Consider the following 16,016-nt stretch of genomic DNA (forward strand, 5'->3'; position numbering starts at 1 on the left):
AGGCTGCGCGGGCGGGCGACGCGCAGCGCGCGCAACAGCAAGGCCGCCTCCGTGGTGCGCGACGCTCGGCGCGTTGCGTTGACAGCGCGGGCGCGGCGGCTCTTGAGATTCGCGCCGCGTAAACGCTCGGGAACGGCCCCCGGGTCTTGTTGCGCGCCTGCCATGCGTATGGGCGGAAACAAAGTGTATGTGTAATTTTATTGCGTGAGGTGAATTGCGGTTTCAGGGGGGTGTGCCTCGGTTCTTCTCGGCGCGTTCTTGTCCAAGGACTTTCGCCAGTTTCGCGGCACTCCGTTCTCCATGTTCTTCGTGTGCCATGACCTCGCTTCTCGCTCAAATACAGGCGCTTCTCGCTCAAATGCAGGACAGTCTGCAGACTGCGGGCGGAAGTGCGGGTGAGGTCGCGGGCCGTGCGCTGGGCCTGCAACTGTGAGCAAAAAGCAAAACTGGGTGCCGCAAAAAAGGGTAGCGCGTTGCTTCGGCGCTGCTATTGCTTGGGCGCCCGTCTCACGTCGCCAGATGTCGTCAGCTAGGTCACTCTTGGCCCATTCAAATCAACGCAAAACTATTTTTGTAGAGTCGAAAAACTGCAGCCTAAGCAACTTATTATAATACAGTAAACAAGTTACTAAACTATCCAAAATCCAATTTGACATCACGTGACTTACACCTCAAAGAGATGCTCTTACAGTCCTAATCTACTTGCTCCACTGATAACTTCTCACTTCAGTCTGTAATGGACCTCGTCTCATGATCTCGTCTCATGATCTCGTTTCATCACGGGATCTCACCCCGGGGACCTCACCGCCGCATCCGTGGAATCATCGTCACTGCTCATCCTCGGCCCGCTGGATGCGGCGCGATGCGCCTTGCGGTGTTCCCTTTCTGTTAGACTTATTGACTAGACTACAGTAGATATCACATTTCTTTTTTATCAATATCAATTCAGGGACTATGTAGACTACATTTAGCTGTCAATAGAGTCCCTTAAGGACGTGCCACCCACAATTCTACCTGTTTTAGGGTGTAACCGTTTAGACACATTTCGAGGGTGGCGCAACGTCCCTTTTATGGAAGTGCACCTACTTTAATTGTAGAGTCAATAGGACTACAAAGCCAGGTCGAAGACGCTACTCGTCTTCGACCTCAGCACATTCGATCACCTGAAACTATCAACCGGACAACCCTGTCCCCGGACCGTGCTTACCCTCCGTATCGGTTCTGAGGCAATAGCCTGCCGCATTTCCCCCTCCCTCTAAGGTAACCCTATTTACCACCCTTTTACCCTTCACTAAAATCTCCTCCCGACAGCCAATTTCGGTCGGTCTCCCGACACTTATAAGTTTACGGGACCGCCGCCCCGTTTGGTCTTGCCCCGTTCCCGAAATAAGGCTCGACTTAACCAACCGTCGAATCAAATCTTTTGCGCATTCGGAATAAGGCCACCTTGTTCAGTCAGACGAATTGCAAATCAAGAAGATTTTTACAAGAGGCAACTTTGTCCCTAACGTTCACTCTCATAGTTACTGTCTAATTTTACTGAGGACGTTATACATTTGGGTGTAATGTACAAAATTCTGTACGCCTGGCCCAATAGCGCAGTTGTTAATGGCACGGGTAAAGCGCCCTTCCAATCACCCCGACGTAATTCGAGAACTCCGCATCGCCGCCACCGCCACCTTCGTTACCGCCACCGCATCACCACTGCCGGATCGCAGTACTCCGACTACCGCTCAAGCTCACCGCTCCGTGTCCTTCCGACCGCATCCGCTTCTCCATCGCCAATTCCGTACATCTCCCGAAAGCCCCCCGCGGCGAAACCACTCCACCCGTATCGCTTGTCCAGCTTGACGGTTGTGCCTCGCACTCCACGCTGTTTACGGCCCTCGCCTCGTCGATATAGAGGCAGTAGAAGCTTCGGACGAGGAAACTTCTACCGACGCTGAGCCGTCATTCGACCTCGACGAGGGCCGCGCACTTACCATCTTCCGCGTAGTTACTCAGCGCGCACGACAAAGAGCAAACCCCCCACGCCGCCTTCATACGCAACATCCCTGTAGCCCGTTTTATCGCACCTTTACGATTTATCGTCAGCGTGGAGTCCACGAGGCTGGCCAACCACATGAGCGGTTAGTTTCTGTAGCATCATACCCAAGCGAAAAATTGCACTGCAAGGTATGCGTCAAGCGCTTTGCTAACGCACACGACGCAGACCAGCATTACGCCGGCACTATCCATCACCTGGCCCTCCGCAGGCTGCGCACTATCCAGAAGTAATTGGAAATTGTTTGGCCAAATTGTAATTGTTAAACTTTTTTTTTGTTAATACAATATTTCAAAGGGACACTTGTCACGAAAGATTTTTTTCGGCGCACCACGGACCCACGTGTGCCTATCCCCCACGCACACACGTGCTGTCATTGTGCACGTAACCACGTGCTTCTGCGCGCACACGCAACCACGTGTTACTGCGTGCATACGCAACCACGTGTTACTGCACGCACACCCGCCCACGTGTTCATATCGAGTACGCATACACGCATACAACTATTGTACACGCACACACCGTTCACGTACACACGTGTTAGTACTGTTATACGAGTAATCGTCCCGCCCTAGTGAACGTACACACGTGTCTGAAATACTGCTACCACAAAGCACCACACGTTTACACGTAGTACACTCATCACGCTACTACAGGAACATTTTCGAGGTTAACATTCGCCTTTAGCCCAGATCCATTTTAATTATTATTTTGCGATGATTTTCAATATGGCTACTCTGAATGGAATCCAAGATGCTTTAACAAGTTGTGAACCCCAATCCATGATCCAATACGATGTTAAGGCTACAATAGCTCTGCATGTAATGGCGGAACCCCAACCTGACCCCAATGTTTGTGTTAGTAACATTCGTGCCGATCTTCCCCCAGAAGTTCTATACGCAAAGGAAATGTTTCGAGGTCCTTCTGTTCTATATCGACTTCTCTGTGATTACCTTATGGTCAAAGGATTGTCATACACCCCTCACCCTACCACAAACCGTATTTCTCACAGTTGTAGCATAAACCCCCGGTCGCGTTGGGGGTTTAGCTGTGGTTCTTCGAAGACCTGTAAACGCGAGAAAGGACAAAAACACACACACCAGAAAAGAACGCGGGCGGTGGTAGCGTGGTAGAGCGGTGGGGAGCGGACGCGAACACAGTACGCGGTAGAGCGGTTCGACGCGCTCGCTCGACGCCCTGGGGCGGCGTTAGTTAGGGTTCTAGCACCGACGGGCGGAGGCGGGTCCAGCTCGCGCGCGTACGTTCGCGACCGCTACCCGCGTTAGTTTCTAGTTAACGCGTTCCCGTTGAGAGAACGCGTTTAGAATAAGCGGACGGGGTTAGACCTGCGGCGGAGGATCTCGTACCAAGCCCGTGCTTGTCCTTGTCCTCCATCCGCCGCCGGTCGCCCTGTCATTTAATGTACAAGTAAATAATCTATCATAACATACTACAGTATCTAGGTAGCGCCTTACACGGTAAGCTCGCGCGCCTTACTCCGGATCGTCGCGCTGTACACGTGCACAGCGAGCAGCAAGCGCGTACTTACAGGCGCGGGTGTGCGCGCTGTAATGCATTTTGCGGGAGTACAGTAGTCACCCCGCGCGTTCAAATAACGTCCTCGCGATTATGCTACAGAGCCTCCCTCCCTCAAGGGTGAACGTCCGCGTTCACTCTTTTGGTAGCGCGCGGGGGTGGTTATAGTCCATGACGGCGATTCGAGTCCTCATGCGTACCCACCACGCGTGCTCTCCCACTCTCGCATTCTCGCCTTTGCCAACCATACCACCGGCCTCGCGTAAGGCACTTAAGCATGACGCCGCGAGCGCGTTCACTCTATCCCAATTGTGCGTTTCGACCGAGGCGTGAAACCTCTCGTTTGTGTCCCCCAACTCTGGCTCGTCCATTCCGTACTGTGAACCTTCATTTTCCCCCTCCTGCAGAACTCATCCGCGCGCCGTCCGTCCGAACGTCATTGCCGCAAGGGCTTTTCTCGGATCGACGGGATCAATCGGTTTTCTTTCCCCTTCGCCAATCTCCTCCTCACATCGGGGAGGATCTTTGTTCTCTGCGGTTTAGCTCCCACTCGCACTTCGGTGCAAACGCCGGCCGCGTTACGTGCGGTCCAGCATCTCCGGTCTTCGCTCTTTCACGCTCGCCAGAATCGTCAATCACGACGTTACGAGCGACCTTCATCCACATCTGCCGATCCCTCTTACTGACAGCTCCCACTTCCGGCCGTGTCGGGCACACCGACACGGCGAACGTCGGGCTCTCCACCGCAAGGGGCTTCTCCCCTCTCCCCTGCGTCTGCAGGTCCATCTTCATGGCGCGGTGGGTACAGCGACGTGTGGGGTAAGAAGTGAGGCGAGGGAACGAGAAGCAGCCTGTCGGATGGAGCTTCCAAACGTTTGTTTCGGGGATTATGCCCGACCTGAGTGAGACTGTGAGGATACAGGTTTTCTGTGTCAGTCGGTGAGGGAGTAGAGCCCTGCCGTTGCTGTTAGTAGCGCCGGGGTGAGGTCGCGCGGCCGCCCTTACAGAATAAGCGAGGTGGGGGTGCGGTGGTACGCGTGACCGACGGGAAGGGGAGGAGCGGAAGTCATGAGAGCCGCAGCGGGGTGGTGGCTAACGGTCGCTGGCTCGAGGTCTCCCCCTTCTTAGGCCTGGTACCCTTGCAACGGGCGAGCGGAGGTGGCCTTGTGGAGCATGGCGCGTCTCCTCCGGCTCGTACTGTGCCCCGGGCGACTCCAATCGCGACGCCCTTTACAGCGCCCGTGATGACGCGTTCACCTGGCAGCTTATGCGCACCCGCCATATGCGAACGCGTGCCGGTGGGGTACAAATCTGCCCTCGATTTTTTTTGGTTCTTCTATATCCACAACGGCGGCTGGTGTGTTGTCCGGCCGTGCGCCGCAGTCCCTGCCCTAGCTGACCGCGTGCCTTTCCTACAGCGCCCCTTGCGCTTACCACTCTTGACGCGTTCTCCTTCGGTCTCCTTTTGACCCGCCCCTCTCCCGTGCCTCATTGCGCCCTTCCCTCGTTCCAGATGGCCAACCGCCTCGACAGTCCGGGCCCGTCGTTGCCGCCGTCTGGCACGCCTCTTATCCCGCTGTCGGTGCTGCCGGCCAACGACGGCGGGCAGCGCGCAACGAGGACCTCGAGTGCCTCGGGGAGCGAGCTGGGCAGCCTGAGCTCCCCGTTTCAGAAAACTCGCTCACGCGCCTCTACTGTGTCTGTCGTTCTAGATGCCGGCCCGACCTCCGTTTCGCGCGGGGGAGCGGGTCTCCGCCGCGTATAGAAGATGCCCCGATGGCTTCCGCCTCCGTGGGCGCGTTCTACGAGCCGGAGAAGGGTTCATACGGGGCTTGCGGGAGTTGCCGTTGCCCCGGGTCGCCGATCGGGGACTCCGGCCATATCGCGGCTGGGGATGCCGCCGACGCACCTTCCACCACCTGGTGGTTGGGTGTGCCCTGAGAGGGTTCCGCGCCGCTCCCCCTCAGCCGGCTACGCTATCCTTGGCGCCGTTATGCGCGGGTCCGGGTCACTGTCTCGGAGTTGTTGACGCGTGCTTGTCTCCGCCCGGATCTCGTGCGTATCCGTAAGATTCATGAAGCTGGTCTCGTAGATGAGTCGACATCGGCCCTCGGAAGGCTTAGGGCTGAGGGTGGGGGCACGGCGTATCAAGTGCCGGATGAGATCTCATGTGATCGCACGTTCGCGTATAGCGCGGCGGAGGCCGAGTATATAGACCGCATGGCGTCCGCCATGTTCTGTCGCCCCCGCCGCGAACCACGGCAGTTCGTACTGTCAGGGGTCGCACCGTTGTACGTGTGCCCTCGCCCTTACGCGTACTCCAAGTCCCGCGTATCCTTACAAAAGTCCGCGAGTTCGCTGATGCGTCTCCACGGCATCGCAGTGGCGCATCACGACTTGGCGGCATACAAGAGAGCAGATGAAGTCAACGGTCGCGTTTTCCGGTCGGCTTCTTTCGAAGGGGGTCTCACCCCCTTCGACTTCTCTTCTCTGCCCGACTCGGTCCGTGGTTCCTTTCCGTTTTTGGGTATCCACCCGCTGCTCCCTTACGTATTGAAACACTTCGGGTACACGTGTGTCGACCGTCGACATCCTGCCTATGCGCTCCTCGCGTATAATTATGAACGCGAATATTCGCGTTCATAATTATATGCTCGTCAGAGACCAGACCCATATGGGCCTGGACTCTCACGAGCGCCATAATGAGTGAGGTCAGCGTCAACAGACGGGTGTTTATCCAGCCCCCGGCCACTCTCGCGTATCTGGAGAGGGTTGCAGTGGGGCTTCCGAACGTAGCGTTACACTCTCTGAAGTGCAACTCTTCTCACTTCCTCTGGACATTTGGCTCCGCGCTTGACCTCCTACAAAGACTGGTTCGCGTCGGTGAGGCAGCTCGGCGCCTGTGGACCGACTTCACATTTGGTGAACAGGCGTTCTTGCCGTACGACCTCCAGAGCGACGCGTTCGTCTCGCGTTCCGAATCCGGTCCGTCCAACCCTCCTCGTGCGGGGGCGCTCGGGGGCGTGCGGTCCGACGCTCGCGAGGCGCGGCGGAAGAGGTACCGCGATTTGGACGCGGTAAGTCCGACCACGGATTTCGTAGGGTGTAACCACTTCCGCGCTGCCGCGCCATCCGCTCCTGTCTGTATGACGGATCCGGTCCCTGCCGTGCCCCCGGTTCCACCTCTGGTGCCAACAGTGTCCCAGCCAATTCGGGAGACCGAAGTGCGCTTCCTTCAAGTTCCCCTACGCGAAGTCGCCGTCATACCCCAGCTCTCTCGAGCCCTTGGTAAATTACGGGACCGCGCCTGGTCGGTCGCCGAGCTACTGACGACGTTGTCGACCTGGTTCTTGGCGCAGACGGAGGACGCACACCGCCGCGGTGGCGAATGCGATCGTCTATCGTCTGAGTTGCAGCGCATCACGGAGGAACTGCAGAGATCCCGAGCAGACTGTCTCCAGCGTTTGGACGCGTACGAGCGTGCATGCGTTGACTGCGATCGGTACCGCAGGGAGCGTGACGCGCTCCGCAGCAGTCGGTCGACGTCCTCTCGCGAGGGTGGTGCCCTCCCTCCGAACCCCACTCCCGTGCGGCGGGAGCCGATCCGCGACCCGTACGCCCATATCCCGAGCTACACCGAGGTGGACGAGGTCCCTCGTCACCCCAGCTACCGCCCCCGGATCCCTATGAAGCGGGCTCGGCAGGGGCCGTCGGCAAGGCCGATTCTTGACTACTGGCCCCGTCATCCCTCAGTAGAGCGATTAGCGCGTGGATGACAACGGTAAAGGCATCTCTTCCCTTTCTTGCGTTATGAACCCGGTCATTAATAGATCTCCGACGACAAGAGGCCCCGCGTGTTCCTCCTCTTCCTGGAGGCAATACCTCAAGTCATCACGAAGTGTTCCCCTCGATGCGATCGGTCATAACTTTCTGCACGCGTTCAGCTATCGCGCCGACAACTGTCCGCACCTCATCCCGCGGGATTTAACCGCGGGGGTGTTCGAATGCGGTTTCTTAGTATGGATTGCTGCTCGTCACGGACAAAAAGCCAAACTCCCACAGAATAAGTTCCTGTAAAAACTCGGAGGGCATCCTAGCCATGACGAGGCGCATGATACGATCTTGGTCTTCCAGACTGAATGGTGCTCTAACCAGTGGGGGAATGTTTTCTTGTCTCCTCCTCGCTTAGGTGGACAGTGATATGATTGGCGATGCCCTCGATCGCCTTGACGACCTGTGCTTTTCCGGTGCTATCGCGATCAGGCCCTCTCCTTCGACAACGTTCCGGTGCTCGACTCGGGAGTCCCGTAAGCCGCTGTGCCAAGCCATCGAAGAGTGCGGCGTCATCATGATTATCTTCGTGTAGAGACCCGCCATCCACCGAGCACGGGGAAGAGGGCGGTCTCAAACAAAGGCCTCATATGAGGGCGTTTTGAGGTTGCCCCGGTACAGGGGATTCAACGAGACTGCTGGTCTTTTGTTCCCTTTTTGCATCCGAGAGCGCAGCTTCACAGTCAGCCACTTCATCAATATTGTACATCCGACGCCTATCACCGCCCCTTGACACGCCCGCACGGACTGAATGTGGCGTCTTAGGGGTCCGCGGGGATAGTCCAGGGGAAGCGCGGGGTCTGATTTCAGTGCTAGCACAAATTTCGGCAGCATGTCCTTGAAGTCCCCGAGTGTTCACTGCCACTAGCTTGGATTTTCAGTTCGTATCCAGGGATATCGTCACCAACATCCCCTTCATTCTCCTCGATTTCCGCAGCTACACGTTCTCTGCGACGGTGATTTGTAACCGTTCGTCGCCGTCCTTCTATGCGGCTGGGACAGCGGTGGTTGACTTGCCGTAATTGCTATCTTTCCTAGGGCCGCACGGGTTCTTGTAGCGCCGCAGGGTCAGAGATGGAGAGCTAGCACGGGCTCTAAGGACGAGGCAGCGGCGCCGTGGACGGTCTTCTCGTGGAGCTTGGTGATGTCGGGTGAGATGGTTCGTTCCTCATGCTTGTCAAGAGGGTGGGGCTCATAGAAGCGAGCGGGTGGTGCATAGGCGCTCCGACCGTGCGCGTGCGGTGATCGCGAGCTCGTGCGACTCGTGGATCCCGCGATTCCCACCCTCATTACCAGACGAGGCGGTGAGTAAGGGTTTCGTGCGACAGGCCGTTCTAGTGAGGCGCGGCTTGGGTCTGATGGGGGGGCGTGTACGGCAGTTGCGCGGTCAGTCGTTTGGGACGGAGGCAGAGCGACGACCTTGGTCATTGCCGTCCCTCACCCCTTCTTACGTTCACTCGGTTCACAAGGGCGCGGGCTCGTCCGTAGTGCCCCTCATGGCCGGCCAGTCCTTTCCCTTGTGCACGCAACGCTCAGTACTTCGCGGGTGCCATTAAGCATGATATAGGGGTACGTTTCCCCGTCTTGGCGCGCGCGTGGTCGTGTGCGACAGGTACTGATGTATCAGGGCCGAAAAGGGTACCTGGTCGGGGGTCGTCCTATGCCGCTACCAGAGCTTCGTCCGCGAGACGACGTTGACTTCCTTGATCACGCGCGGCGAGCACGACGTTTCTTGCGGTGTCCGTGGGTCTTTCCCACTGCGCGCGCGTGCGGTACGCGATCTTCTTGCAGCGTTGCCCTGATCTCTTCCACGGCCATTTGGCCTTGCTCCTGGTGTTGATTCTCATTTTTGGTCATCGCGCGACAGTCTTCTGGTTCTTCTCTTCTCTTCCCGTTGTTCATGCCCCAAGGGTGTGGACGTACCTCATATTAGTTGTCGCGCGACGGTCTTCTGCTCTTCGCCTCTCTGGGGGGGGGTCGCGCACGCAGTTCGCAGGAAAAAGAAGTTCAGTAGGTCTCGTCGCGCCACGGTAGTTGACGGTCGCGGTAGGGTCGCGGCAAGGGGCCCCGAGTTGCGCTAAAGTCGCGTGCTCTGCTCTTGTGCGCGCGATCGAGTCGCGTCCTTCGCGATCACTTCGCGTCCGTGCGCTCATGGTCCGTCCCCATGGCGCCGCGTTCACGGAGGGGAGGGGGAGCCGTTTGCTGATGGGTCGTCCCATGATGGCTTCTAATTGCGTGTTCATCGTGCGGCACGTGCCGCATGGACGCCTGTACGATTAGCGCGTACAGTACGGGTACTTTTTCCTTTAATTTTGGTGTTGCTCCCGACGGCTATTCGAGCACTGTACAGCGCGGCCTGCATGCCCATCCCGTAGCGCACGTCATCCCAGCCAAATTTTTTCCTTAATTTTCATTCATTTTTCGGTTATTTTTCTTTCTGCGACGGCGGCGTCGCCACTGTATGCAAGCGTACAGTGTTGCTCCTCCGCGGCTCATCAGTTCGCCATTTGTTGCACCGTCTCGCGTCCCGCCATGAAGTGACCGGTACCTCTTGCGCACGTTCTATGTGCCCTGCATTCGCGTACGTATATCCGTGCGGCACCGCGTCGTGCCCTTGCTGGCCTGTTTGGGATGGGATGCCCGAGGCATATTCTGCGCTCCAGTGTTTTGCGCGACAGCTTGACATCAAGTAAACGTCGTGGCTCGGCCGGGGAGGAGGTCGAGAGGGCGCCCCTAATGCGGTCTGAGGGGACGAGTTCCGGAGCCCCTTTTCGCGATGTGTCGGCGTGTATGCGCTGTGCTTCTTGCTGTGTTCGCGGAAGGTGTCCTTGTCTTGTGGAGTTGCAGTTTCTCCCCTGTTATGTCTGAGGCCCCACTGATGCCCCTCTTCCCGTGTGTTATTCCGACGTCGAACGTCTCGTTCGCGCGTTCGGTACGGGATCTTCGACCTTCTCGTTTTTGCGAATACAGTCCGCGTTCGTCCGCCTCGCACGATCGGTTGCCATGAGTCATGTGACTACTTAATTTCCGGCTCTACCGAGGGACGCGTGTCCTTTGGCTCTTGCGAGTTAATACTGAGCGCTGTAGTCCAGAAGCAGTTGAGGGCGGTTGAGGGCCCCCCCTTAAGGTTGAACGTCCGCGTTCAACTCATTTGTGAGGTCCCCACTCGTGCGTGCGCGTAGCCGGTTCGCGTAGCGTGAGACGAGTTCCTCGGGGATATGTGACCTTGCGGTCCAGGTGGGCTCTTCGTAGTCTGCCCACTTCACCTGGAACTCTGTAGTCCCATCTTCCATAACGCGATGATTGAGTGTAGTGCAATGCGGCTGTCAGGCAGAGACCGCGGTCCGATGGTCCAGCAAAAACAACAACAGCAACAAAAAGAAGAGCTGCCGATGGCACAGCGCTACGGAGTGTCCGACTCTCCCTTCTCCGTTTAAACGAGCTTGCGACTCGTAGTAGCTCAGATCCCTGATAGGGGGGGGGCACAGAGAAATATCCCGGCCCGGGATCGATGTGGTAGAGACTTGCGAAGAGAACTGCTCGACGAGTGTGGGGTGGGGCGCGTACTTAGGTACCCCGGTTCCACTGGGTTGTAAGGCCAATGCTCGTTGAGCTTCTTCGACACCTTGTAACGCGACAAGGCCTTCGACGGGGGCGTCGCAATGTAGCCCGACGGGATGAAATGAAAGTAGCAGCGCTACGTCAACTGTGCCGCGCGATGGCAAAGACAACCACACCGGTTCGGTCGCAATCGAGGCAGATGGTACCTACACAAGATAAGGGAAAAATAGGTAGAATTAGAGATAGAAAAGGATAGGGAAATAAAGGGAAAAGGAATAGGACCCCCGAGCGCTGAAGGATGCCGTAGGCTTAGGTAAAAGGGAGCGTCTTGGTAGAGACGGACTTCGGCCAAGGCGACATTCAACTCCGGCAACTCGGGTTCGATAGGGAAATAAAGGGAAAAGGAAGGGGACCCCCGAGCGCTGAAGGATGCCGTAGGTTTAGGTAAAAGGGAGCGTATTGGTAAAGACGGACTTCGACCAAGGCGACATTCAACTCCGGCAACACGGGTTGGTATATTGGCTTGGTCGGTCAAAGGGCTAAGTTATATAGAGCCCCGCCGGGGCGAGTACAGTAGCTCCGGGCTCTTGATTCTAGATCTAATCAGTAAATAAATTAAATAATTAAAATAATCGTGCGCTTCGTCGCACACGTGTGTCCCCCAAACTCGGACTACAGTATCCGATTTGTTTTCCTTTTTCACTTCTTTTCACCCCCCTCGTCAGGTGCGTATTGCACTACATTGAGAAGACGGTCCACCGCGAACTGTGTCCCCGCAGTGACCTTGTTGGCCAGGACACTCGGTGTGGCCGTGCTTGCTCGCGGTGCGTACGCTGGTGGTGGCGCGTACACACATCGGTCGGCTGACACGCGTTCCGTGACCTCATCACGATCTATCGTGATGGTACGTTGGTCATTCGCGAGGACGCCGTAGGGTCCCACGGCCGGTGACGCGAGCTTATTTGATGTCTTCGCCCCATCCGTCGGGTCAGGTAGACATAATTCCGGGCTTGACTCGCGTATTTACGCGTCTCACGCGTTTGTTGAAATCGCGTTTGTAGCGAGCTTGTGTTCGTCGCAGGCTGCTATATGCCTTCTGAATTGTCTCGTCCATTTTCTTGAGGAACTCCGCGCGATGCGTTTTTCTATCCGGAAGGGGCGCGTTCCCCTCCGTCCTTCGAAGCGAAAATTCTGGGGGAGGTAGACTGAGCACAAGCTCGAATGGGGTCGTACGAGTAGACCTGTGTACGTGGGAGTTGTACGCGTAAGTTAATGGCCCCACGTACACATCCCAATCGTCTTGATGTTCGTTGAAGTAGTTGCGCAACATAGCCGCGATGGTATACCATCGCGGCTATGTTGCGTAACTACAACCGTATACGGTTGTAGCGCTCCACTTGGCCCTTGGTCTGGGTATGGTACGCGGACGTATACAAGTTCGTAATCCCCAGGATCCGGCACGCGCTGTGGAAGAACTTCGCGTTAAACTGAGGTCCATTACCGGACAACAGCGAACGCGGAATGCCGTACTTGAAAACTCACGCGTCACAAAACGCGGTCGCCACTGTGTACGCGGTCACTGTTCTCAACGCGACGACTTCAGTTAACTTTGTGAACCGGTCCGTTATTACCAGAAGATATTTTTTTCCTCCCTTGGTCTTGGAAAGCGGTACGAGAATGTCTATCGCGAGGCTCTCCAATGGACGCGTAGCAGGGAACAATCTCAGCCGGTTGAGATGTTTTCAGAGTTTGACGCGATTCTTCGCGCATGTCCGGCATCCGCGTACTGTCGCTGCCACGTCTGCGGCCAAATGTGGCCGGTAATACCTGCGTCGGAGCGCGTGGTACATGCGGTTCTGCCTCGGATGTCCCGCGATTGCCGGGTCATGGCAGATCCGCAGCAGACGCGCGCGTAGTGACTGAGAGACCACCACCTGAATTATGTCTGGGTCGTAGGGGTGTTTGCGCTTCAAAACCCCTTGGTGGTCCTCAAAGAACGCGGAGTCGCGACTTTCCGATTGTCGGGCCAGTACGGTTTGGCAGAAATAGTCGACGCGTTGCTCCTCGGCTATCTCCTCCATGGTGAGAGGGACTGGTAGGTCGTCCTGCGGAGGAGCGACCTGGCGGCCTGACGCGTCAATTCCTGGTTCTTGAGCGCGTCAAATATCCACCGCGTCAAATTCTTCTATCTCAGCCCATGGGTCTTCGCGTCCTTGTAAAGCCGGGGCTTCTTCGTCACCCACCGGCTCGTTGCGTGAACGCGTTTTTCTCCTGCCACCCGCTTGGTTTCGCGTTGTGACGAACACATGGTCGCTCTTGTGGTCACACTTCGCGGTACACGTATGGTCGCGTAGGTCATCGGACACATCGCGTACGGTAGTGCCGTCGAAGGTGGGAATGTTGTCATCCACCTCGACGCCCTTCCGATGATCGTCGGCGGTCCTCGTGGAAATGAGACGCGACAGCGCGTCGGGTACTTGATGAACGCGTCCAGGTCTGTATTGGATGGTGAAGTCATACTCCGATAACCGTAGTCGCCAACGCGTCAGTCGGCCGGAGCTTTCCGTGGGGTACATCAGCCATCGTAACGCGTCATGGTCTGTTCTCACGGTAAACTTGGTGGCCTCAATGTAGGGCCGTAGTGTGCGGACGGCCCACACCACGGGGAAACATTCGCGTTCAGTCGCACTGTAGTTCCGCTCACTATCGTTGAGGGAATAGGACCAATAGCCGGCGGGATGCCAATCGCTGGTCTCGTCGTGCTCTTGTAAAAGCGTGCATCCCAGTTGATACGCGCTCGCGTCAGTATCAATCATATACGGCCGTCCGTATCGCGGGAGCGCGAGAATTGGAGGCGCGACTATCCGCGCCTTGAGATCTTCGAACGCGTGAACTTGAGCCGCGGTCAGGTTATCGTAGTGCGGATCCGCGTCTTTCCGCGTCATATCGGTGAGGGGGCGCGCGATTTTCGCGAACCCCTGCACAAAGCGGCGGTAGACATTGCATGCCCCGAAAAATGACCTGACTTGTGTCAACGTTCGGGGAAATATAAATGTCTTGAACGCGTCCGCTGCAGTTTCTGCCACGCTTAACTTCCCTGGGGATATCACATGCCCCAGTTAGTGTACGCGTGGCTGAAAGAAGCTGCATTTCTTCAACTTGAGAGAAATGCCGGCGCTTCTCAAAAGTCCCAGAACCGCGTCCAAATGTTTCGCGTGCCCCGCGTGCGTACGCGAAAAGACGATAACGTCATCTAGATACACTAGGCAAATCTGCCATCGTACGCGTGATAGAATTATGTCCAGCGCGCGTTGAAAAGTGGCTGGAGCTCTGCGTAACCCGAATGGCATCCGCAAATGTCGGAACGTTCCCATATGGGTGGTAAACGTAGTTTTGTCGCGGTCTTCCGGCGCGACCGGAATCTGCCAATATCCTGAGTTACAGTCCAGCGTAGTGAACACAGCCGCGTCCCCTAATGAATCAATACAGTCGTCCATACGCGGAAGCGGATACGAATCCGCCAGCGTTTTCGCGTTCAAGCGACGGTAGTTCACACAGAAGCGTAGACTACCGTCCTTCTTTGGGACAAGGACGACCGGGGACGCCCACTCCGTATTCGCGGGCTCTATCACTCCCGCGTTCAACATTTTCTTCACTTCTTTCGCGACTATTTCGCGCATCGCGGGCCCTTTGCGGTAGGGCATGGCGCGTATCGGCTTCGTGCCGGGCTCAAGTGGGATGCGGTGTTCCGTCGCTCGGATCATTCCGAGTGTCGTGCACTGAGGCCACGTGTGTTACCCTCAGGCAGAGCACGCGTGTTCGGAACGCGGGGTGAGTGGGATACGGGAGACCACCCGGTGATAACCGGCAACGGGGTCCGGGCGCGCGTGCGCGGTAGGTAGAGTGGTAGGAAAAAGACAAGACACGGGGCGTAGCAAGCAGTAAGCGGGGCGAAGCGACAGCGAACGCGCGTAGGGAGCGGTAGAGGACCTCGGTAGCAGCGCGCAGTAGGAAAGAGGCGATTCGGGGAAGTGGATGGGCTCGCGTGGTGTCGCACAGAGTGGGCGAGTACCGGCGCGAGGCTACTACCGAGAATCCAGAAACATTGGAAAGAACCCCAAGGCTTCGTGCCTGTTTTACTTAGGGTGGGACGTCGACTATATAGCCGTCGACGCCGTAATAATAATAGCTAAAATACGGTAATAATACCGGCGTACCAGCTTATGCGCTGTATTGTACGCAATACCCTGTACCGGGTTATGATACAAGAGTACACGTGGTGATAATACACGAGTACACGTGGTGACGATACACGTTTACACGTGGGAGATGAACCTGTCAGTACTTCGACAGAGCTTACACTAGGCCGTGCCTGATGGAGAAATACACGTATACACGTGGGGTGCTGGTATGTGCCTCGCGACTGAGGAAGGCATGTCAGGGCACTACACCGAGCGACCGGCTCCACAAACTTGAGTGTTCGCGTAGCATCTCACGCACCTGTACGCGTAATTTCTCGTCCTTCACATGTGACATATCAATCTCCTTTTCCCAATCTTCCGCGTCCGACTTGGTATCCTAATATTGTACGCGTCCGGTATCTTCCGCGAAATTTTGGTACCCCGCGTGCTCCTCGTCCACGTTCTTCTTCGCGTTCTTATTCGTGTTCTTATTCGCGGTAGAGTCAGGCCTTCCTGCTCCTAATTTTCCTTCTTGGCCATCCAAGTTGGAAATGTGCCACGCGTGCGCGATCTCCTCGGCCACCCGACGCTCCGGTGTCAGGATGGCAAGAGGGTTCCGTTTCGCGTCTCCGACGACTGTATGTTTTGGCAGTCGTCCTACCTGACGCGAAAAATTCGCGACCATAACCTCGAAGACCTGGTTTGGTAGCACTTCCGCGACACTGCTGGTCATCCGCACCCCGTGGCGGTGCTGCAGCGACAGCTTGGGCTCCAAAAATACCAGGCCTCTCCCCGCTGTCGTAACGCGAACGCGAACTTGCGACATAGCCGGGACATTTACCCAGCGCGCGATCCGAATCGGG

The sequence above is a fragment of the Chondrus crispus genome, genomic scaffold, assembly GCF_000350225.1.
Source record: "Chondrus crispus Stackhouse genomic scaffold, scaffold_122, whole genome shotgun sequence".
Taxonomy (NCBI): Eukaryota; Rhodophyta; class Florideophyceae; order Gigartinales; family Gigartinaceae; genus Chondrus; species Chondrus crispus.